Raw genomic sequence first — 25,158 nt, 5'->3', positions numbered from 1 at the left:
CGGGTGCTGCCTGCGTGGCACGGGCTCCTGGCAGTGATGCGCCGCAAGGAGAACTCTGAATGGCGGGCTGTTTTTCAAGTCCCTTGCTGTCTGAAGGAGCTGCAGCTGGCTGGCGGGCACGGGAACATTAGGAGAGGACATGCCAAAGGATGGAAACCCGCCTCAGCAGGGCCAGGGAAGAGCCAGCAGCCTCAGATAGCTCCGCTCGCCATCACACACTGCTGCCTGACTGCCTTGAGTCGCTGCGCACCGCTGGTTCTTACAAGCCCTTGTCTGTGTTTGTATCCCGTAGTTTTGGCAGCAGTGGGGTACCGGGGAGACGCCGAAACCAACCTGAGCGCTGCAGGAGGCACTGCTGAGCTTCCACGGGGCAAAAAACTGCTGAGGGTGGGACATGGGGGGCTGCAAACTCGCCGGTTCAGACCCCGCAGGCGGCGTTGGTGAGCAAGTGCAGCAGGGAAATGGCCCCAGCTGGGCAGCGCTAGGATTCCCGCAGCACCCACGGGCACGCTCGATTTTGGCGTGACCTTAAATTACAGACGTGAGAGTTCCCCTGGTGATGCCACTGTGTCTCACTTCCTTCAGGCACTGAGCATCACTCCAAAATTAATAAAAAGTTGATTTTAAACAGATTATGAAGTTCTTCAGGCTAAAGGAAAGGTTAATGCTCCTCTCCATAGTCATGCAACTTTCATGGCTTTGCTGTCATAAAGAGGAGTTGATTTTTCTCTTCCTTTTAAAGAGAAAATTTACATGATGAATAGGAGGCCAGAAATAGTGACATAAACAGAAAAGAAAGGATCAAGTGCCAAATTTGGACAGATGTCTGGGGCTTGATAAACCGTTGCAGGCTTATCCCAGCATGACTAACACGGGGCTGCAGGCGCCACTCGCTGGTTGTGCGGGACAGGCCGAACAGTGAGCGACCCCGCACCTCACCCGGGGGGCAGATCCCAGCACTGCGCCATGCTGAGCTGCGGCGGTCGCAGACTCAGTTCCTGCTGATGGGCAACCCACGCTGGGGCACGGCGTTACCTGGCTGCGGCACGGGACTCAGCAGCATCGCAGCAGCAGAAACCCCAAAGCTCACCATGGTGGATCAGCTCTTTAAATATGCAACACCTGCAGCTTCAGGGCTGCTCAGACCCAGAGATTTGCTACTAAATGGACGCTTTTCTCCTTTCCAAAATTCAGATTCAGATCAATGCTCTGTGCCGTCTCCAGAGCCTAAGCTGTTCTGACTGAGACTGCGTTTTGCCCCACTGCTAATTAAAAAACCACACGCAAGCCCAGTTTGTAGTTTGGAAGCTAAATGGACGGCTTTAAGAAATTCAATTCCCCCTTCTACAGCCCCCAAACCCGAGGGCTCTGTGTTGTAAGGAGAGAACTGGACCCCCAGCTGCTTTCTGTCGCCCCAGCAAGGGGCATCCCCCAGCTCCTCATCCACTTCTGAGGGCACGGGGAGGGGTTTAAGGCAGCCTTGGGCCTGGCTTGGTGCTTTTTATAATCAGGAAGATGCAATTCTCGTTTTTGAGAGTCAGGACGCTGGACACCCTCCCTCTTTGCTGCTGTTGGTTCACTCCTGAAGATTTTAAGCCCCTTTGGTCCCTCAATTTAACCACAGCAAGAGGATTTCAACACTAACACTTTCCAAGCGGTGTTAGGCAACTTAATGTTTGCAGAGCTTTGAGGAGACAGCACTACACGTGCATAAATTTTGTCTTATTCCAGCCAGGCCACAGAACCCATGGAAATCCCCACACTGCTGCTGCATCAGCCAGATCCATGGCTGCATGGGTGCATCACCTCTGCACGAAGCTGCTTTCAGCATCTCAGGGGTGAGACACCCCGGGCACCCAGAGCCAGAGGATGCAGTGGTGTTCAGGCTCCAGGAGCACAATGGGCCCCAGCTCCTCCAGAAACGCCTCTGAGAGGCACCAACACGCTGCCAGCCCCGGCACATCCTCCCAGCTTAAGATAATCGAGCAGAAACCAGTTTTGCTCTGCTGGTCAAACACGCTCCATCACAACTCTTGTACCATAGCTAATTCAAATAGCAAATACTTCTAAAGAAAACCGTCGGTAGGCTGTGGATATAAAATAAACAAGCCCCCAAACAGCTTCAGGTGATGCCAGTTGGTTGTTTTGGGGGGGGGGTTGTTGTTGTGGGAGGTTTTTTTGTTTGTTTATTTGTTTTGTGGTTTGTTGGTCTTCCCCCCCCCCCCCCCAAAAAAAAAAAAAGCAGTATTCATACCCTGGAAAGTTGGGCTAAGATGCTGCAGCATCACGACACACTGTGGGATAAGATACCGTGGGGACACACTGTCTCTCACTTGCACAAGTCCATCACTCTGCACCAGACCACAAAACCAAAATCAGCATAAGGTCACTGTGGGCCTGGTTCATGCTCGGGAGAGCGTCCCCAGGCTGGCAAACACCCAGCAGCTCTTCTGCATAGCTTCGAGTTCACCTTCAAGTATTTCCCCTGAACAGAGACAGATTTTAAGCCCTATCCCAGGTGTCAGACCTCTGCCCGCTCCCGGTCCTGCAGAGTGCCCCTGCACCCGCACGTGCACACGAGCCCCTTCACGTTTGCTGCTGCTTGCAGGTGGAAATCACACGTCAAGAAAAATCATCTGCACCAGGGGAGAGGGGCAGCTACCGCACGCCGCCAGCCTCTGCCCTGTGAGTGACCGGGGCTGGGGGTGCAGGAAGAGACGGGCAGCACCTCTCCAGTGCCACACGGAACGCTGAGCAGCGGTGCGGGGCCAGTGCTGTGAGCGGTGCTGCTGGCACTGCCTGCCATCCGCACACCCGTCCGTGCCATCACCAACGGCTGCTGGTGACCTGCAGTGGCAAAAGGCACACCAAGCCCGTGCCGATGGGGGCACGTAAGCCGCTCTCTCAGTGCCACTTTTTGGAGCAATCTCTCTTTACAGACTAGCTAATCGAGTTGTGCCGCCACTCTTTTTTTATTGAGCCATAGAAGTGTCTGTAATGAGAGATTAAAATAGTAGTCGTGCCCTGTGATTTATTTTTGAAATTCTTGTGTCTACGTGCGTGTAAACTACACCACGTCACCCGGCTGCAGACCGAGGATAAATAATGCATTGCAATATATTAAGCGAATGAGAATGCAAACCACAGAAAAATATGTAGAAGAGGAAAATGCATTTGCTGGGTGGTAAGTTATTGGACCTTTAAAGGCAGGGAAGGGAGAGGCTGGGGAGGAGGGGGGGTTTGCTCCTGCCTTCCCTCCCGCAAATAAATCACCAGCCTCGCAGTACTCGCGCCTGAATAAAATATGACAGGTCTCTCTCGCAGGGCCGGCACGCGGCTCTGTAACAAGTCGCACCGCTCGCCATGCATACTGACTGCAAATTGCGTGGGTTATCAGACGCCGCCATAAAAAAAACAACCCTCTTCCCCCAACTGATTATGAACCTCATGCATAGCAAATGACAGAGCAATAACGCTCGTGTTGCCTGCAGCGGAGGTAAAAAAAAAAATAAAATATTTACAGACTGACAGGCTAATGGACACTTTCCCAAAGAGCGGTTAGAAAGAAGTAGTAAATGGGCCCGTGCTGATGCAGGGCAGCGGGCCCGGTCAGGGATCAAGACACACAGCACCATATCGGATAACACATAATTGGCAGGTCACATCCAAATGAGTGTAGTCATGCATCATCCGGAAGGCTTTTGCTGGTTATAAAGACACTTGTAAACAATTCAGCCGCTGAACATGGCAATAATATGTTGATCCGGCATGTAATGAGGTGTTCCTGGAATCAATAAACTAGTCATGAAGAGCAGGGAGCAAGGTCAGCGCCTGCCTTTTTGATGACCTTTCCTGGCTGGTAAGGACATCATATACTCTGAAGAGGACTTTTCTCATATTGCAGAAGGCGCCGAGTGTCAGAACTTCCATTCGCAGCAAGCAAATGAACAGCCGGGCTCTGCATGCTAATGAAGTCCAGGCTATTTTCCACCTTTTCATCTGCACATTATGCTCTTGACTTTGGAGAAGGTGGGAATTAGGTTGGACCCTCGTGTCAGACTGCCTGATGGCTCAGCTCCGGAAAACTGGTAATTGAAGCTGATGACTGATGCGGAGGAGGCCTGAATTTGGAAATAAACAGTTTCAAGCACTGCATGTCATTTCTAGAGAGACTGCTGAGTGAATGGAAATGAGCTCTGTTTCTCCAATCTAATGCAGTTTCTCAGCAGGAAAAACACCGTCTTTGAGACAACAATGCCAGTCATTAAGATTTAAATGTTCTGGCGATAATGTAAGGAATCGCACCTGCCTTCGCAAACAGCACTTATGGAAATGCTGCCCCACGCCACGGTCTGCATTTCATCTCCAGCCCCCCTGGCGCCGGTCCTGGAGGGGTCGGGAGGCTGCAGACACCGGTGGGCGGAGGGCACGTGTGGTGCTCTGCTGTTGCTAGCCGGGTCAAAACGCAGGAAAAAATATCGGTGACGCGGAAAGTGTGGTTTTGAAGAATCCGTAACTAAAAACAATGCTTACCGCACTGCATCTGCACCGTTTAATTGCTCATCCCGAGTGCATTTAGCAGAAAGCCCGCTGGCCTCGTCCTCCACCGCTGCTCACTGAGGTGGCCTTAATTCACGTCAGCCCAGCCGCCAGCCCTGGAAAGGTAAAAAAAGAGTTTCTAGACAAGGCACTTAAAGGCCGATATTTTCAGATGTGAATGTGAACACTCTGCCAGCCTAGCTGCTGGGAAATAACATTTAAAATATTGTGAGTCCCTTCAAAATCCCACCTGGTGCTGCGAAGCTGAGCAGAGCCACTTGTTTGCTGGGGCAGAGGCAGCTCAGCAGCCCTGCGGCAGTTTTAGGGCTGTGGGGACATGGCCATCAGCTAACGATTCGTTATCTAAGGCACGCTAGCAATGCCCTGCATGGGTCTGAATAAGCAGCTAGCCATCCTGCTGCTGCCAGAGAAAGCATATTTTGGGTCTCATGCTGAGAAGTGGAGACTCTTGCCTACAGCCCGTTCTGGCTGACCAGGGAAGCGGCAGAGGATGCTTCAGCGCACACCGCTCCCATTCGACACTGCTGCAAAGCCCTTATGTCCACCTGTCTAGAATGGTTCACACACAACCTATTTGTGCTTTGAATGTTCTTTTTTTTTTAATATATATTGTGGTGGTTTCTTTCAAACCCACGTGCTACCCCAGCAGCTGATAGCTCAGTCCCCGTTGCAGGCTCCCCGCAGGCGCGGGCAGGACGGGGACCCGCAGGCTCCCTGTCTCTCCAACAGCGGCATGCCGAGAGGCGGTGTAAGGTGGGGTGTGCTGCAGGCAGGGGCTCCCCAAAACCCACTCAGCACCCTGTCCAGAGCCCACTGCGCTCAGTGCTCCCCTGCATCCTCACCAGGGCAGCCACTTCCCACTCCCTGAAACTGCTGCCCGCTGCCAAAAGCTGTCGTCTTCCCCCTCGGAGGTGGCTGCATCTCAGGAGTGGGTCTGTTTGTATAATAGTTTGCAACCCCTCAACATGAAAGGATATAGAAGGATGCAAGTTATTATTATGAAAATGAACCAAGCAACAGACAAAAATATTCAGAAGATGTAATCTGCCATCCCTACAATGCACTCGCGGAGAAGAGCACTTCGCAGACAGAAGAGTAGTCGTCAGATACATTGCCTTTTGTTAAATTGCTTTTGCTCTGACAGTGCCTTTTAAAACCACATGCAATCTTAATGTAAAATACCTCATACCTAAAGGTATAGGGCCCAGTGCTGGTCTGCAGTTTGGGATTTGTCCAAAGCAATTCACTGGCTTAATACCACTATTCCTCATTTTAATCACACGACAAACATGGGAGGCTGAATTCTGCTTGCAAGAAACCATGGACCTGATCCAAACATCACTAAAAATCAATTGAGCAAAGGTTTATTTCTTTAAAGAAGTGAAGCCAGCCTGCCACCTCACTTTCTTCCAAACCTTTGTCATCGTCAGCAGGTACGAAAGGGTCTCAGTCAGCTTTGCCATGCAAGATGGGGGGGAAATTCAGCCTTTTGATTTTTTCATAGTTTTAGCAAATGGTTCAAAGTAAGGAGTTGCTACATGCGGTAGTATGAGAAACTATTGCATTTTTATTTTCCAAAGATCAAGCAATGGAAAAAAAAAAACCCCAAACCAACCAACCAGCGCCTTTGTGTCAGCCGGCCTGCCCCTGTTTTTGCTGTGGCAGGCTGTGGGTCATCCCCAACGACTGAGCCCAAGATCGCTTGAGGCCAAAGGTTTGGTTCTGCACCCTGCAACTCAGTGCTTAACGCAGTGCCCTCCGGCCTCCCGCAGAGGCCCGTGAGGTGCCCGTTTCACCCTCCGGCTGCCTGAAGGGAGCCGAGACGCTGGAAGTGAGCGGCAGCATCTCCGGCGCCATTCATGAAGGGCAGGTGTATATCGAGGCAGGCTACGGCGGGGTGACGCTGTCTTCGGGCTCACCCCATCCATCAGCACTCCTCCCGGCCTCCCAACTTCATTAATAACCTCCTTCCCTATGCTAATTCCATCAGAAAATTATGCGGACTGTTTATATTTCTTTACAGCCAGAACAGGCTGCTGACACAAATCAGCCATTAGCGATTCACATTGAGGAGTCTCCGCTAATTGTGCAGAATGTAATTAGTGATTATGTAATATCTAAGCTCTTGCAACTGTCATTAATGTCCACTATTCACCAGGGATAGTTCTTACTGAATTAGAGAATGATTACTGCATGGTAAATCTACTTAATCCTAAATATGCTAATTAACACTGTATGCACTTTAGACAGTGGTTAAAAGCACTAGTAACCTCAAAAAAGGTTGCCATACACCAGAATCTAAATTGCTTGCAATGGATTTTCCTTCAAAAGGTAAATTCATTTAATTAAACGGTATAGTAAACCGTTAGGCACAGCTATTGATTAGTGCAACCCAAGCAAGGGTTTTCTGTAACGGATCTAGTGAGGTGCCACCGCAGGGCAGCGATGCTCTGGCAGCATCCCGGTCCTCCCTCTGGCAGCGTCCCGGTCCAGGTGCCGCCTCGGCAGAGACCCTCAGCGAGGGGGCTCCGTGCGTGCCCATACACACGCGGATACTCCCCAACAGGCACGAGATCGCCAGTGGAGCCTTATGTAAAACAGCCTTCTGAAAGCTCTCCCTCCAGGATTAAATACCGTATTCCTTAGGTCATAAACCATAATATTGCTGCAGGCAGATACAGTAGCTTCCCTCAATAAATTCTTACTTAAATCTTAATTTTAAGATTTATTTGTGTAAACCAGACTTTAGATATTAAATACTGCCTACTAAATGAATGGAATAAATACAGCAATTGTACAGTTTTTGAGATGTCCCTTTTGAATGCCTGGGGTGTTTAATGTATTCTGGTTTGCTGTAACAAAAAAACAACAACAAAAAAGCTATGGCTGTCATGAACCCCGAAGATAATAGCATTTTGTGATTTATGAAGATTCTTCCTGCTTATATATTTTATATAAATAATACTCCTGTGTGTATCTCTGCACTCATTCATTTTTTTTTTTTGATTAAAAGCTGCACAGGCTGTAAAAAGAGTTTGTGTAGTAACATTTAAAATCAGCTTACAAAAATTGGATAACTAATACATCAGACACAACATAAGTCATTGTAGCAACCATACCAAAAGGAAAATTAACAGCTCAATGCAATCCACGACACGCTTTTATCAGCAGACTGACACAACAAAAGAACACAAAACAAAAATTCCCACAAAAGAAAGTTCCTCAATGAAAAATAAAAAGTGAAAACTACGATAAGAAATTAAGCACACTCTTAATTTACCTGGGTGTATTAAATGTTCGTAACTGATAATGAGATTGCAAGTGTTCTTTGAAAGCTGCGTGATGCAGCGCGTGTTGCACTGACACACTGCACCGGTACGGAGGACGCTGGGGGGGGGCTGTGGGAGGGCCCCCCTGCCACCCTGGCGGCTTAGGGGGTGCGGGTTTCGCCCCAAAGGCTGCTTTCATCTTCCGCGGAGGCCGACGGCATCCTCTGCTCACCAGATCTGATGGGGAAGCACCGGTGGAGGATGGCCCTGAGGTCAGAGCCCAGCGGCAGAGCCGATGGCACCCACCGTTTCTGTGGCGGGGGAGATGCAGGACACCCCTGGGGCCTCCACCGTGGCCGGGCAGCACCTCCAGCAGAGCCCGGCCTGGGGACAGCAGCGCCGAGCTGCCCGCCTGCCCGCGGTGCCACGGCACGTGCCGTTCGCCCAGGACCCGCCGCAGTCCTCAGCCATGCTCGCCCGGGGCCGCTGGCAGGCTCTGCTGCTGCCGCTGGAACAGCTCCACGGGCTGGGAAGGGCCTCCCTGCCCCCTCTGCTCGCGGAAGATGACCAACGGGGACCTGTGCTGCCAAGCGACCCCAAACCCATCTCCCTGGGAGCTGAGGCTTATGGTCCCGCTCCCCCTGAGAAAAAACACTGCTCTAGACTCCAATTCAGAACCCAGAGCTTTAGACTGGTATGGCGGCTTTAAAGCTGCTGCCTGGACCTCCAGCAATACTTTTGGGTTTGTTCACCTCTATTTAATTAAAAATACTTTCTCTAGCCAGCCCAGCTGACTCTGACCTTTCGTCACTGCTGTTCTCGAACACCAAGCTGCCCTGGGTCAAAACCAGCCGGAGGATGCTCACTGGCCCTGCGGTGCCGGCGCGGCCCTGGGGTGCCTGGTGGGCATTGCGCTGGGGCAGAGCTGTGTTTTAAACAGCCCACTGTGGGTTATGAATGCGTTGAACATTTATATTCACTTTTTAATGAAAGTTTCTGGAAGGTTTAGGCTAAGCAGACTCAGTATGCACGGGTGATGGCCTTATAATCCAGCGATTTAGCAGCCCCGACGCATTTACTTTATAAAGGAGCTGTAACAGCCTATAGCATTGAAGAGGAGACATCTCTGGCACCTAAATAAAGATTTACACAGAAGGCCTGACCCTAATACTGACTTAGAGGATTATTTTCAATCATCATTGTCAATAACACAGGCCCTGAAGTTGGCAAACCCTCCTTGCCCTGGAAGAGGTTTGCAGGGTCAGCTCCATGTGTTTTAAATGCCCCTATACATATGGCAGCCTGTAATTACAAGATAAAAATATATGTGCAGAAGTGGGGAAGGAGACGGGCAGGCTAAGTCTGCGAGTTCACACGTGGTGTCCCTGCGCTACAGATGGCTCTCACGTGGCTTTGAAAACCTGGGTTGCCCTGCGCTGCCCTGCTCCTCCTTCCCAGAGCCGCCTTCCCGAGCGGGGCGGCGCAAGTGATCCTCAAATCCACCCCACCCTCTGGGGAGGCGGTTTGTCGGGGTGCTCCTGGCTCTCCCCAAATCCCCAGCTCCTGGAGCAGGGCTCCCTGAGAAAACCGCTAGCCCGTGCAGGGATGCTAAAGTCCTCAACAGCAAACCAGGCAGCAAATAAAAAAATAGCCTGAGCTTTTTTGCAAAGTTACTCTTATTTTTAAAAACATCGTGAGCCCTGGCTTCCAAATCTTGGATGCTGCCAGGAGAGGAAGCACTTCACTGTCATTAGCGGCACCAGCAGGCAAGCGAAGCGGTGTCCCTGAAGCCTCTCCAAAAGAGCTAATTCCCCTCGTGCGTGCTCCCGAGCATCGCTTTCCCCCTCCCCGTGCTGCTGCGGTATCGTCTCATTAACACAGCCATTCCCAACCGGTAATAGCAACCCTGGCCTTAAATACCTCTGTGTAGCGACATTAATTCCTCAAACAGCGCTCTTACCTTGTAGAACGGTAAGCCACAGAAGACAGTCAATAGATGACGAGATAACAGTTGTTATTTCAAGCCTCCGCATGGCTGACGGGCTTTCTCTGCCACAATGCAGCTCACTCCAAGGTGATAAGCAAGCCCGTTATCGCAGCATCGTGCTCTCCCGGCGGGCATCCGGGGGGCTCCGGCTGCTGTCCCCCCGCCGAGCCCTGCTGCTGGCTGCTGGGGAGGCATGGCCCGCCACCAGGGCCTGGCAGCAGCATCCAGCCCGGCCGCGTCCGAGGGCAGCACCACTGCCACGCGGCAGCTGTAAGGGACCCCGAGGGGACATCGGGGCTCCACATGGTCACCTGCGAAAACAGCCTCTCCATCTGGAGAGGACACTTGGCTGGCTGCGGATGGAGGGTTTCCCCCCTGCCCCACCTCCCCCTCTTCTGGCTCATTTTGCAAAATATAGCAAGTATTTCTGCTTTTGCAGTCACATGCCTCTGGCGGCAGTGGCCAAAGGCCCACCGAGAAGTACCCTGCACCGGGGCTGGGTGCGGGGGGGGCCCACCAGCACCCACGGCAGCAGCTGGAGCAGAGCCTCTAACCAGCTTCTAGCCCAGGGCTCCCGCTGCCTCCGACGCCGGAGGGACACACGCTCTGCCTCCAGAGCTTGCTCAGCCACATACGCGCGCGCTGGATTAAGGAGCAGAGCCTGCCATTCCTTGCGCCTGAGCTTTTATGCTCCCGCTGGCTCCCAGCACCGCCACAGACCATCCCGCCTCTGCTGAGAGAAGCATCCCAGGCCCTGCAGCACCCTCCGGTGCTCACACGCCCCCGAGGTCTGCTGGAGCCCCCAGCAAAAGCCCCTCTGGCTGGCTCCCCCACGCCCAGAACACAGCCGCACGGTCCTGCAGCTCCACGTTACCCCCAGGAGCCCTGGAGGGGGTCACAACAGCCACGCCACCCCAGGGAAGGGGCTCAGACCAACCCTGCCAGCTTAAATAACTGCCATTTGCACCTTCTGATGCTCACCCGAGCTAGAGACCCCCAGCCATGTGCCCACATCCTCCTTCCCACTGGGGAGGCGTGGTGGGGCTGGGGACACAGAGGAGTGTGTCCTTCCCAGCCGTGGGCTGGCCCACTCCCTGGGCGAGGGACTCACTGCCGAGCACGGGGTGGGCCAGAGACCGCTGGGGCAGAGCTTGAGCTCAGCTCTGCAAAGCTGGTGCTTCCCGCGCTGCTGGGCTGCGGAGAGAGGCAGGGGGCACAGGCAGGCATCGGGTCCCCCGGGCTCGCACCAGGGCCTGGCACTAATTGCATTTGCTCTGATTTGTGCTCGTGCCGCTGCCCATCAGAAAAGTTCGTCTTTCTCCAGATCTGCTTTTGGATCAGCGGGGAACAGCCAGTCTGCAGCTGTAACAGCGTTCCCTTGAAAGGCCAAATACCGTATTCCAGCCAAAGCTTGTACGTACCCCATCGGTATTTTTAAGTAGCAACTCCAAATTATTGCCAGAGCAACTTACAAGGGAACGGAGTGGCAGTACAATCCAAAAGCAGACAGCAGCCCAGCGGCACGCAGCCCAGGGCTGGGCAGCGCGGGCAGGGCACTCTGGGGAAGGCCGAGGGAGGACGCTCGCAGTGGCTGGCTGAGTGCCCACGGCCGCAGTGGGAGCGTGGGGCGCGACGGCCCCACTGTCCCAGCAGGCCCCCAGTTGGCAGCTCCACGGAGGGCTGCGGGGAGCGGCGGGGAGGACGGTGGCACCCGAATGGTGGGGGACAGGGAAGGTGCTGCCACCAGCACCGCCGCCTCCCCGCAGGTTTGCCAAGCTCCAGCAGCTGCAGAGGCTCGGTGCTGCCGGCCAGGTTGCATCTCCCTGCTGCCAAGAAGGGGGTTTATCCCTCTGTGCGGGGGGCTGAGGGCTGCAGAGCCCATCCAAGCCCTGGCCCCTGTTGCTCAGTGGCCAGCAATGCCGGTCTGCAGGAGCCACGCCTGTGCAGAGCCCTGCGCAAGCTTCCTCCCTCAAAGCCCAACACTTAATTTTTTGGCAAAATCAAATATTTCAGTGAGAAAAAATTCAAATAATTTCTGGCAGTAAAGTCACAGCTGACACCTTCCCCTGGAATGCTCCTTCAGCCCCCTCGTGCCCAGCTGCCCCTCGTCCCCAGGGGGACCAGCCCGGGCTCCGGAGCAAGCATCCCACACCACTGTGCAGGAGGCAGGGAGGGCACGTGCTGTCCCAGCCCTCTGGCCAAGCTACCCACCGGCCCCACCGGCCCCTGGAGACCGAGCAGAGGGTTGGGGCCCAAGGCGGGCGGTTTGCAAGACAGATAACAAGCGAGGAGGGACCAGACTGCCCACCTCCGCAGCTGTCCGCACTGCTGGCCGAAGTGACAAATCCAGAAGTCAACTGGGGAAAGAAATGGAGCCCCTTCTTCCTGAAAAGCTGCTGCAGCTGCCGAAGCCAGGTGTCCCTGGCGCCGGGGGCAGCATGCACCAAGCACTGAGCCCACGCTCTGCCTTGTGCACGTAGACACAGGGAGCTACACGTGTGCATATGTGTGTGTATGTACACACAGGTGCACCCGCGTGCGCCTACATGCAAACACGGGCTTTCGGCCAAGGGGACAGCTCGTCAGAGCTGCGTTCAGTAATGACAATCACCAGTGATGGAAATGAAAGAATTAGCCGCACAATAAACCCCTAATTGCCTGGCAACAGCATTTAGGCCCCATTAGGTAGATTTGTAACTGCTTCCAGAGAAATAAACTCCTGTGTCATTAGATAACAAGGGAAGAAATAGGTTATTCCTTTTTTGAAAGGTATGAAAGCTTCCAACTGCCTGATGTATTCGCTTAGTAGATTATTTTCTGTCATCTCAGTTAATTGAATTTTATCCATTGCTCTTAGAATTCCTCCCTTTCGTGTAAGGTTAAAAAGTTCAGAGGAGTCATATTTTTGAACCTCGTCCATTTATCGCATAAGCCAACTCCAGCTGCACTAAGTGTGCTGGGGAACACGGAGTAACAAAAAACTATGCAATAATTGCTTTTTAGCATCTGGGTGAATTGACGACCGAATAATTGTAAAGCGTCGCTTTTCAAAACGGTGTCCAGTTGGGATGCTGCTGGGAAGGTATCTGCTGTGCTGGGCAAGGCACTGCCCTTGGGAGGTGTGCGGACCAGCCGGTTGTGCGATGGTCTCCACCTCCTCCCCCAGAAAACCAAACTGGAGACCCAGATTTAAACCATTTCCCTAAATTCCCCAAGGGCGGAGAGCCTGGCTGATGGCAGCCAGCCCTGCGAGGTGCAGCCCGGCTCTCCTCGCCGCTGAGCCGAAATAACTGCGTGTCGGCTGGAGTGCGACGGGAGGAGTGACAGCTTGGCAGCGCTTATCTCCGTGCGTCGGCTGAGCGGCAGGTCACCACCGGCACGTGGGTGCCTGGGGGCGGATTTTCTGCTCGCCCTCATTGTTGGCCTCCGTAGGACCAATTTCAGACCCGTCAAAACGTATTATGGCAAACCTCCCCTGAACAAAACCCAACATCCAGCTCTTCCAGGATGTTTCCTTGACATGCCTCAGCCCAGGAAGCCCTTCCCAGCACACGCCATCACACATCGTCTCCGCTCAGCTCTTCATGACAGCGTCTCTCAGCTCCCTTCCTTCCTTTCCCTTTGGTAGCAGCATCAGCAATGCTCAGGTTTGCTTTTAAATCCTTCCCTACCCCTTTCCCTCAAGATAACCAAGGTAACAGACAAATTACCTGGGCTGGAGATCACTCTTGCCAGCTGAGACTTGCCTGTGGGAACTAACGCTGTTCTGGACCGGAGCTGGTCCTCCCTCCTGCCGTCTGTCCCTCCTCTGTGAAGCCCAGGGCAGCTGTGACACATGCCGCAGGGGATGGGGCAGAGCTGTTCCCTGCACAAGTGGGGTTATTTTTTTCCCCTGGGTAAGGTAGTGGCATGGCATCTCTGAGCATGAGATGTGCAGAACCAGAAACATGTCCCCAGGATGCGTGCTGGGTAGGGTGGACGCTGAGCCAGGGGCAGCTCCATTCCCCATCCCAGTGAGCAGAGCAGCTCATCCTTGCTAACACCTCTGAAGTCACAGCCCTCTGCAAGCGTCTGCTTTTCTGCCAGGCCTTGCATCTCCATGGGAGTGAAAGTCCTGGGGAAACCAGAGGTGCACACAAATTATGCCCGCTTCCCTGTAAGACATCAGTGACACCGCGTTAATACGCCCACCCACGGGATACGGACACGAGAGCGTGAGGGTGTGCGTGCCTGCGCTTGTGCCGGTTGCACAGACACAGTGGTGTGGACGAGTCGGGGGGTACCCATGTCCAACACCCAGGCTGGTGAGGTGGGCTGCTCTGAGCACCGCTCCATCGGTGGCTGTGTCACTCCACGCCACTCTCCTGCCCCTCGCCCCAAGCGGTGATCAGCCCTCACTTTCAAGCAGCACCCTAATTTCTTTCTTTCCAAAGCAAACCTAGGCAGATGTTCTTGATTTCTGAGTAAACCCATAACATACGTCATCCCTCTCATCATCCCTCAGGCCGCTGCTCTTAAACTTCAACACCTTCCCCCCTCTCGGTCACTCCCAATTACTCCTGTGAGGTGCTGGCACCTTTACAGCCTCTGGCTGGCACCTCCTTGCAGGGACCTGATAAGCAAAGTTAAAGTGTAACAGGGGCGATGGGGAGAGGCAGCTTCATTCTGATCCCCTGCAATATCTGCTGTGCAGAACAGCACCGCCCTTAATGAAATGGGGTGGCTTGGCTGCCGAGAGATTACCTAAATAATTGGTTGGTGACTCCAGAGCCGCTTGATTTTAAACACTTCTGAAAAGCCAGCTCCATTTTCTGCTTTGGTGCATACCAATTCCCCGCGCTGGCATATGAGAATAAATCAGCTCTGTCGGTAGGGCATTGTTATCCAGTTCCCAACTATTATGACATAGTTTCTATCAGAGCAGTTTTCTTCTCAGCCAGTCGAGTGGAATGATCCCTGAAAGCAGCAGTTTGTGGAATAAACGCACTCGGCTTCCTCCCCCCAAAGTCTCAGCATCGTCATAAATTTGTGATTGCCCACACGCACGCCAGCGGCCAACGGGGTGGCTTAGGAGAGCTCGCGTCCGGATAACAAGGACGTGGTAAAGTGCCTGGAAAGACAGTGGGGCTTTGAAGTGCTGGGGAGGGAAGAAGCAGCAGAAGACCCAAGGAGGAGAGGGGGAAAAAAGTAAGTATGGAGAGATAACTGACCTGGAGCGGCAAAGCCCAAGGTAACGAACGTTCCCAGGGGCTCGCCTTGGTCCCACCTGCACGCACCGTAGGCAGCAGCGCAGAGAAGCACCTTCCCTCGCCTGCCCCGACTGCAGGAATCCCACTCTCGCCCTCGTCCCCTCCTCCTGCGCCTGGCGCCCCTGCGCCGAGGCATGGGGAAACCTCCCAGTTGTTACAGGCACATTTCAAACCTCGGGACATTCAGGGGTGAGAGCCCTGAACTGCCACCGCTTAGGGCTGGCAAGGCGGCAGGCATCACTCCCAGGCCCCGGGACTGCGCCCTTCAGGCTCGGGAGGCCTGTTTTGGAGAGCTGGGCCCTGTCTGCTCTGCTCTTCAGCTGGTTTATTAAACCGCTGATGGGGACAGGAGAGACCCTGTGGCACTGCCAGGCTCGTGTGCATGGACATGACCCGTATGTGTGGGGGGACCCACGCCCCCATTCAGGAGGAACAGGAGCGGGGCAGCAGGTCTGAGCTGCTGGGTTGGTGCTGGTGGTCCCCAGAAACCATCCTTGCGGGGGCTGAGAAGGCAACACGGAAACCAGAGAGGGGGGAAAAGTGGAAGGGAAGGGCAGGGCTGCCCTTTTCCATGCTGTCTTTCTGGGTTTTTTTGTTTTTAATTGCACCCTAGAGCACTGCATATTAATCATCCTTAATCAACGAGGGACGTGAAGGGCCACAGGCGCTGGGGGAGCAGAGGGGCGGGCAGGCGGCCAGACCCTGCTCCCCGCGTCGGTGCGGGATGGGATGCTGGCGTGGAGCTGGCGCCGGGGAAGACCCGTCCACCTGCCAGCAGTGCCATTCATGGGGATAACCCTGCAACCTACAGAAATCTGGAAATTATTGTGGATATTACATAAACCACCCCCCGTGTCAATAAGGAAAAAACCATATTTAAAAGTAAAGCAGCTCAAAATTAACCCTGAGAGCATGGTTTTAACCCAGATCACCTTGGAAAAAAGCGGCAGAGACAATGGTATGCATTCATTCCCTGTCCTTTATCATTTAAATAACGTGGCCTTCATTAGTTTCTGATGGATTGCTTTAAAATTGCTAAAAAGGAGGTTTGTTTGTTTTTGATGTGTAGTTGCATTGATTCCCTGCCCACCCCCCCACCCCCATTTAAGAAAAGGCATTTTATAGAGCACCAGAGTGAACCAGGGTAAAGCACCCTGCAGCTCCCAGTTTGTCAGGCGGGGTGTTCACAGACCCGTGTGGAGGGACAGACCCACCCCGGGCAGGCAGGAGCCGTCGGAGGGAGTTTGGGGAGGCAACACTGGGACCATGGCAGCAAGGCCCCCACGTTGGCCACTGCGCTTTAACTATGCAGCGGGTACCAAAGCATGTGGGGCTCCTGAAGTTACGCCAGAACAGAAAAGCTGAATTGCTGTTCAACACCCCATGCACAGTCCCTGACACCATCCTTGCTGGTGCTGCCAGCCCTGCTGACCTCTCCGAGCGGACGATCGATGCATCTAAGCAGCATCACCAGCTCGTTGCTCATTAGGAATAACCTGCTAAGCCCAGGCAGCACAGCGAAGCGAGGCTCTGGGTGTCTCACAGAATCATAGAACCGTTCAGGTTGGAAAAGAGCTTTAACATCACCAGTGCCAACAGTTAACCCAGGACTGCCAAGGCCACCACGAAACCGTGTCCCTAAGCACAACATCTATGCATTTTTTGAACACTCCCAGGAATGACGATTCCACCAGGTCGCTGGGCAGCCTGTTCCAGTGCTTGGAACACCTCAGCACCGGTGCTGAGGAGCCCTGCCTGCCCTGCCTGCTCTAGAGGGATGCGGCCAGACCCACCGGGGAGTAAAAATGGGTCATGTCTTCAGCAGCCATCAACCCTGTCCCGAGGCCAAAGCCCAGGCATCATGGGATACAAATGACTGTCAGGAAACTCATGGATAGCAGCAGCATTGGACTGTAAACACAGGCGGGAAAACAGGGACTTGGCACTTCTCTCCTTGCAGCAGCAGGCTGTCCCAAATCCCCCAGCCAGCAGCACCTTCCCGCAGCGAAAATGTGCATCAGAATAGCAAAATTCCTTCAACTCCTCTGCCTGGCCCTGCAGATCTTTCCAGTAACGGTGCTGAAGGTGGCAAAAGGCTTTTGCTGCGGTGACTGTGAGCAGGGAGGTAAGAGGGTGCCTTTTCCCTTCCCACAGAGCCATTTTTGCAAGAGCCCGTGGGTTCCTGGTGTGGCTAGAAAAGGCAGAAGCAGCAGCTGGTGCCAGCAGCCCCTGGAACAACTAAATGCATCCCCTAGTCCAAGGCTGTCTTTTAAACTTTTTATTAAGTAGTGAGCCACACTGTTAGTAACTTGGTATAATCTGTGAGATCTGCGTGTGCACTAACACACACAAAGCTGATAAGCTCCCAGGGATGGATCGTCTCTGTTTATACATCTGGACCAGTATTTGTATATAAGCAATCTGAAATCTGACTACTGAAATATACTTTTTTTTTTTCCTTAAAGGAGAAATCCCGAGTTAATTTAAAATATGTTTCATTTACAAAACCCTCAGTTTTAAAATCCTGCTATATCTACTTGGTTCACAGCAAACAAACATCTGGCCGGTTTTGCTCTCGTTTAGGTACACGGCAACCTTGCCAGCCTCTTCCAGCCGATCAGCATCAGACCCCCAGGGAAGTTTCTCAGGGCTGGTTCCTGCTCACTGCATTAACACTCCTCACTTCTTCTCTGCAGCCCTCGCTATTTGTAACACAGCATCTGGAAACCACATTAAATACTGTTCTTTCCTCTTGTTTTAACTCTGCACAAGAGATCTGTGTTTCACGACGGCAAGTGCTAGAAAGAGGATGAAGCAGTGATCGCTTAGGGAAGAAAGTGTGTGCGGGGCAGTGGGAGAAAGCTGGCCCAGGACGGCTCTGGGGCACAGCGTGATGGCACTGTCCTGCCACCCCTGCCCTAGCAAACAGTGGCCCCATGCCGCGCCACCCCACAGTCAGGAGTCGAGGAGTAGCTCCTGACCGCGGGCAGCTCCCCCTCCCAGTGCCAAAATGCTCCTTCTTCGCATAACTGCTGATGGACAATGCGGCCTGTGAAAGCCCGGGATGTCCCCGTGCACGGCTCTGCAGCACTGCGCACTGGACGCGCCTCCTTTGGTGGGACCAGCTGGCTCAGCTGGTGCTGGGGGCTTTCCCCGAGCCTTGGGCAGCTCTTCCCCTGGAAACCCCGCTCCTCTGGATGCGTCCCTCTGCGGGCTGTGGATCCAGCTCTGTTTTTCAGAGAAGGTGGTGATACTACCTAAATAAAATAAAATAAAGCAGAAAATAGAATAAAATCGAAAAGAATAAGGTACAATAGAATGGAATAGAACAGAATGGAATACAACAGAATATCACTCTCTAGACTGAAGGCGGGTACCCCCCCAAGCAGCAGGCGGGGGCAGGCGCTGGCCAGGCTGGGTGTTTGCAGACTGGCCGGGTGTCTGCAGGGAGCCCAGCGGGCAGCCAACGAGCCGGGTTTAATGCTCTCGGTGGCCGCGCACGGGCCCGGAGAAGTCGTGCACACACCATCAAAGGGAGGGCACGCAACCTGCCTGAGTCGCCTAACGCTGCTCAAATAGGATTGCTGCCGGTGATGGACAGATCCTTATTTGTAAGTATTTAATGTTTCTTAGGAAGCACTTCTAAAAGAAATTGGTATGTAATGACAGCACTCACTGGAAAACAGGCCGATTATAAAATGCACTAACTTATCTGGTATTCATTTGAAAAGTAAATGGACGCAAGTAAAGGTGAGAGTTCACTACCAATTCAAATATTTTGCTCTAACAGGCTCTAGCACTCCTACTTTAATTCAAGCAGAAGCACAAGTATGAATAATCAAACTGGATGATGCTCATCAAAACCTTTGTGCCTTGCACCATTTCAAATGGTCATTGAAGCTTAATGGCAAAAAATTTACATTATTCCTTTAATTTGTATTCTGTTCCTTCCTTCTGAGTGATGTGATTGTGATTTTCTCTTGCTGGCTGTATTATTTTGATGCAAATGTTATGTGCTGCTACAGTCCAATTTCCTGCTTTGCCCCCCCCTTTTCTTCCCTCAGTAAAGAAACGACAGCTAAAATAGTTCAAAACTGGGGAGGGATTTTGAAATAGTTCCTTAACTACTGCTCCTAATTAAAGCAAACAATGCAGGGTCTTGAAGCACCCTGAAAAGCTGAAAATTAGTTATTAGCTGAAGCGGGAGGGAAGTGGCTTTGCTCCCCGACCTTCGGGGTGGTGGTGGTGGGGAGTGGAAAAGAGAGAGAGAGAGAAGTGAGGGATCCCAATTCTGTGTACAAAAGAATTAGGAAAGAAAATTTGTAATTCAGTTAAAAACTCCTTTTGCTGGAACATAATCACCTAGGGATGAATGCTTTACTGAGAGGCATGGGGTTGCAAACCAAAGCCTTGCAAACAGGAGGCCCCCGGGGTGCTCACAGCACGTAATATATGCACCAACTAATTTATTGCGCTGTGACTAATTTCCATTCCTTGTGCTTAGAGTTGCCTCACTAATTACAGGGATGTTTTCTTAACTTGGGTAATTGCACTGCCTGCGCGCCGCCCCCCATGTGCGCCCCATGCAGGCTTTGATGCACCCCCACGGGGCGGCTGCGGTGGGGCGCCACCCTAATTAGATTGGCTGCCTTAATTAAGGGAGATATAGAGGTGTGTGGAGGGGTGGCAGTGCCAAGGCCCCCGCTACGCAGGCACGCGTGGGGCTTGTGCATCCCGAGGCTGCCCAGATGTGCGAGAAGAAGCCAGCTCTGAGCTTGGAAGGATCCAACCAAACCCAGGGGAGCCCGTATCCTGCACACTGACACCCAAGCGTCCATCCCACCGAAGTGTCCATCCCACTCAGGCGTCCCTCCCACCCAGGTGTTCGTCCATCCCACCCAGCATCCATCCCATCCGGTGTCTGTCCCACCAGAGCATCTGTCCCCACCAGAGTGACTGCGCGGGGCCAGGCTCCCACCAGGAGCATCCCTAAAAAATAAGTGCTGGGGGAACAGCCCCGTGTGTTTGTGCCACTGTGCTGCTTGCCGTGCGTTAAGCCTATCTCCAAATCTGCTGCCTCGGGCTGCCTTAATTTCATATGTGGAAGTCACTCATGCATTTAAAATTATTAGACAGATAATCACTTCCTTGAAATAATTTCAGCACTCATCTATAATAAAGAAGATTTCTTTCAAAGGACCCTTAGTTAAATGGGCTCAGTGCTACTTTCTGTATCATGCAGGTCAATTTGATTCTGCTCTATACTCTCTATACAGCTAAACAATCGCTTTTCATAAACTGAAGAGCAGAGTGAAAGCAGCCTGTAATATCCATCCAGAGATGGCCTTGAACACTTTTGTTAATAAAAGCTTGACATCTGAAATTCTACTTCTTTATTCCTCCCTTATCAAAGAGTTGGTCAAGATTTCAGAAAATTATTGTCATATTAATAAGTACTAATAACCCGGCAGTGGATGCCAGCAGGAAGATGCTGAAGCAAAGCCCCCGGCATGCCGGGTGCAGCATCCCCTCGCCCGGCCCCACTGGGTACCGCTGCTCAGTGCTGGGGATGGCTGAGAGCTGGGGAAGCCCCGCATGGAGGGACAGCGATGGAGCCATACCGGAGCGCCACTTCCCGCTGGGACTTGTGCCTCTCTGCAGGGCTGAGCCCTGACCATGCTACCCACATCCCGTATGAGCTTGCCAGAGAGATGCCAGGGAGAGACCGTCCAGGACGCAGCCCCAGCAGCGTGGAGAGCCCCCAGATTTTACCCAACCAGTGGAATTCCAGCTGTGGGCTCTGACTGCATGTCTCCAAGATGACTTTAAACCCTCATTCAGCCTGGCGATGCACCCCTCCCTGAACATGGGATCGCCAGCAGCTTGAAGAAAAGCAGTTATTTCCCTTTTACCTTAAAAATAAACAAATGAAGAGTTCCGTTTCATCTTTAAAGGCTGGATGAGACCTGGTTTCAGAGACCACTAACATCAGAGATGCAGACACTTGAGAAGGGGAGAAGTTCAGTTTCCCTACCACACAATTAATTGAAGTCAACACACAGGGAGGAATGCCACCTCGTGGGACTGTCCCCACCACTGCCCAGCCTGCCTCTGGCACACGCCACCCCATGCCCCTCTGGCAGCAGACCAGCTCCCTTCCTCATTTATTAACCCAGCACACGAGCAGACCGGAGGGACTAACCGTGCCTTGCTGACAGGTTTTGGTGCTCAGTTTTTTAAGTTAGACAGACTTTAAGCTCCCTGCAGCCGGTGGTGCAAACAGGGAGATTTGCAAATGCATTCTGTGTACCTCCGGCTGGGCAGAAAGGGTTTTTTTTCTGCCTGGACACATTTTCCAGTCTTTGCGATTCGTGACGAGCAGGGGGAAGTTGCTCTGAGCTTGAAGGTTTAAAGAAATAGACGGCTCCGCAGGCGATGGCCCAACGGCAGCCTGGCTGCTCCTGCGGTGCCCTGAGCCAGCAGCCTCGCTCTCCTTGCTCCAGCCCTCGCCGCAGTACTGCTCACCTATCCTTTGGGCTGGTAAATAAAGATAAGTTGAAAACCAGCACAGCTCCTACCCAGCAATGCAACATAAAACCTCTTTGAGAGTTTGGAGGTTTTTCTGAAGGCAAATTCAGCAGCCAGCCCTGCCTGCCCTCTAGCATCGGCAGCTTCACTGCAGTTACCCAACGGGGTGTATCGAACGTAGCGTGGAAGCAGCCCGCAGCACTGAACCAGCTGCCCGCTAGCACCACCGTGCAGCGCCAGCACGTGCCGGGCTTTGCCCCAGGAGACGAGGGGGTCCCTTGCCCGCTCCGCTGTCTCACCACACTCTACCCAACAAAGTGTCACGCACTGGGCCATGCACATGGCACCACACTCTTGGGGCTGGGGACGCACCTGCTTCTGCTCTTGCACCCATCCTGCAGTAGCAGCCTTGGGGCTAGAGCTGGAAAAGCGTGCAGAGCACCAAGGATAACGTGGTGGGCGTGGGGCACGTCTGCTGGGGGGCACCCGGGGGTGCTGCAAGGTGCCTGCAGCTGTGTGTGCCATGTGAGGAGCACATGCACCCCAGTAAGCCGCTGCTGGGGACCATGGAGGCATGTGAGATGCTCACATGTATAAAAACACCTTCTCAGGCTCGCACTTTGCTTTGAAAAAAGGAAATAAAAAAGAGTCTCCCCTGACGAAGCTGCCTTCAATGTCTCCTTTCTAATAACTTGGCATATTCACTTAATACAGCCCGGCTCCTTCCAAGTCGTTAGCGGCGGCAGGAGACACAGCCTGAACATTGACCTGGTTTGCTTGCCAAGACAGAGCAAAGAGAAACCTTCACATAATCATTTCCAAACATTAAAATGGCTCCATTGTCATTATAGCTGAGAGATTGAATTCGCCTCATCAAAGCGGCGTATGACAGGTGACTCAATAGGATGGTGCCAAGCGCGGAGGCAAGGAGATTAGCAGGGCACTGATATCATTATTTCCGCCTATCACAGATTCGGCAGGGAGGCAATTGTAATTTCTGGGCTTATTAGTCTGCATTCGCAGGAAAAAACCTAGTGATAAACCTCAGTGTGACAGCCAGGCATTTGTGCAGCAAGTGCTGTCATAGTGACACTTAGAAAATGCCAATGTGGATACGTTCTCATAATCCCCCCTAATAGAGGTTAAAGCATGGCACAAAGGCACTCTTATCAATGATCGGGACACTAATAACATTTGCATTTTTAAGTTAAATATAGTAAGTAAAGAGTAAGTCTCCTCTTTGTGGCTTCGGCAATTAACTCTGCACTGGAAGAATAAAAGCAAAGCAGAAATTTCAGGCACCCCCAGCTCGCCGGTGGGCGCAGATACTCTGCGGGTGGTGGTCCCCAGAGGGCTGCAGCGGGCAGGCACCCCGCGGGGCTCCGCTGGGCAGCGGGGCTGGGGTGGGGGTCAGGCACTCTGCGGAGGCCAGCACGCCACAGAGATGCTCGCCCAGCTTGGGGTCTCCTGGGAGCTGGGGGGCAGCTCGCCCTGGGTGCCGCCCTTTCCCCCGAGCCGGGGAGATCATTTGGGTGCTTTTACAGACTTCTACAAGTGGTTTTGCCTCGGAGGGACGAAACTTTTAGGGATCGGTTTTCCACTCCACGGCACATGCCAGGCTCGGGTTTTCTGGGACAACTCCCACCCGGACATGACCCCAGCATGTGTGCACGCACACGCACGCTCTCCGCAGGAATTTCTTAAGAAAAAAAAAAATAATTACAGGTGGTAAACTGTTACTTTTCCACATTTAAATAAGAGACCAATTAAGAAGACTATGTAATTCGATTCTTGAGTGAGTGCCACTGAATTCAATTTGTTTCAGGTCAATGAATATAATGTGAAGTTATTAACAAAAAGGTCAGGGACTGCATATAAAATATACACACATGACACAGGCAGGAGTAATTAGTACACATTTCACATGTTCTGTTGCTCAGACATATGGTGTAGAAAATCTTAACAGGATTAGATGTTAATAAATGTTCCCCCCGGCCTCCCCCCCCCCCCCCCCCCCGCCCCTATTTAAATGGGGTTTAGAGCTATTTCCCCCGGTGTTCCTGGGATCCACCGGAGGTTAAGGACCCACGGCTTGCACACCAGCACCAGTACCGGGATCCTCAGTCAAGGGAAAGCACCTGACTCGCCTAACGCAGGGCTCTGCCTGGGACCCATCCCTGGCACCATCTCGTCGAATCCCCTTAACGGTGTCTCCCACGCATGGGGGGCCCACGGCACCCACTGGCTGTGGCTCCACCAGTTCCCACGCAGCTGGCGGGGGCAATGCTTTAACATCTGCTCTGCAGCCTTAGCTTTAACAACAGCTCCCGCCGCGTGCCTGTCATTTTGCTTTCTAGAAACGCAGGTTATTTGCCTTTAGGGCCCTTCCCCTCCCTGCCCTCGGCACAGCGGGGGACAAAGCTGGGAGGAAGGGGTGCAGGGCTGCGGTGGAGCCAGGCTCCTCTGCACGGGCAAATCGCTTGGGGCTGGACACGAGGTGCAACGGGAGCCACGTGCCAGCACGTGCTGTGGCAGCAGCAATGCTCAGGGACCTTGTGCCCTGCACCGCGCTCATCCCCAGGCTCTGCAGACAGACGGGGTCAGGCCATTTGTGGCCCCCCACCCTCCGTGAGAGCCTCACATGTGGGCTGTTCCAAGGCGGCGCGCAGGTGGGACAACCGGAGTGGGCTGGGTGAGAGCAGGGGCAGCGATGGAGGAAGAGTCCCATCCATCCCGCGGCAGGGGGACAGTCTGCAGGAAGTGCTCTGCCTGCTCCTGTTACACTCCAGGCGACCCTGAAGACATTCCTGCACCAGTTACTACATTTTTCAATGTAAATTTGCTACAATGGCACATACTTAATGTGAAATCATTATATAAATAATAATAATAATAAAAAATTTTCTATATAAATTCTATGTTTAAGCAGTGGTTGAATTAAAATAGTCCACAACATACAATAAAAAAAGTATCAGAGGAATACAAAGCCCTAAATGCCTTTGTGACTCTACGCCTAAGTATCGAAAGTCGAGATCCTTTCTCAGGTAAGGCTGCACTTTAACAGGGGAAGAAAACAAGGATTTGGGCAAAGTTCCCCTGGAAGCTAGAGGAACAAATCCCAAGTTGCAAGAACTGTGCTCAGCTCTGTATCATATAGGGGCTTTTAAATAAAGGTACAAGGACAGAAAACACTGGAAAAGTGCAGATTTGTGGCAGTCCTGGCCCTGTCTCTGCAGCAAGGGAGGGATGAGTGCCACTTAGGCACTGGTAAAGAGTATCTCTGACTCACGTGAAAAAAGTGTCCTGCCTCCAACCTGCAGCACCTCCTCTCGATTAAGCTTGATTTAACGTTTTTGCTTGAAAACTTTCAAATGTAAGGTAATTTAAAGCTAAGTGCTTAAAGGAATGACTGTGCCATTCTTTTTTTATGCAAACAATAATCCTGCCTGCAGAAACTCAGGGGTTTTCTGAACAGCCAGAGCTCAGTGAAACTTTGTGGGCAGGCTGCATGTGATGGACTCGTCGTAATTAAGCAAAGGCGTTGATGGGTACCCCATCCCATCAC

At 52.7% G+C, this 25,158-nt stretch overlaps 1 long non-coding RNA gene across 3 annotated transcripts in view; it reads right to left on the bottom strand.

Moving 5' to 3' along the window:
- Positions 1-25,158, bottom strand: part of LOC308071816 — a 117,258-nt gene that overhangs the window by 14,751 nt on the left and 77,349 nt on the right. Inside the window, exons 3-5 of one of the 3 annotated variants that reach the window (XR_013931317.1) lie at positions 18,173-18,322; positions 4,534-4,655; positions 3,987-4,121 (exon numbers count right to left, since the gene is read on the bottom strand). This is a non-coding gene — a long non-coding RNA (uncharacterized lncRNA). Of the gene's footprint in view, positions 1-3,986; positions 4,122-4,533; positions 4,656-9,789; positions 18,323-25,158 lie in introns of those variants that run through there. The other 2 variants (XR_013931315.1, XR_013931316.1) reach the window with 2 other exon arrangements.

This window comes from Falco punctatus (assembly GCF_963210335.1).
Source record: "Falco punctatus genome assembly, chromosome: 12".
Taxonomy (NCBI): Eukaryota; Metazoa; Chordata; class Aves; order Falconiformes; family Falconidae; genus Falco; species Falco punctatus.
This window is presented reverse-complemented; position numbering and strand designations above follow the sequence as displayed.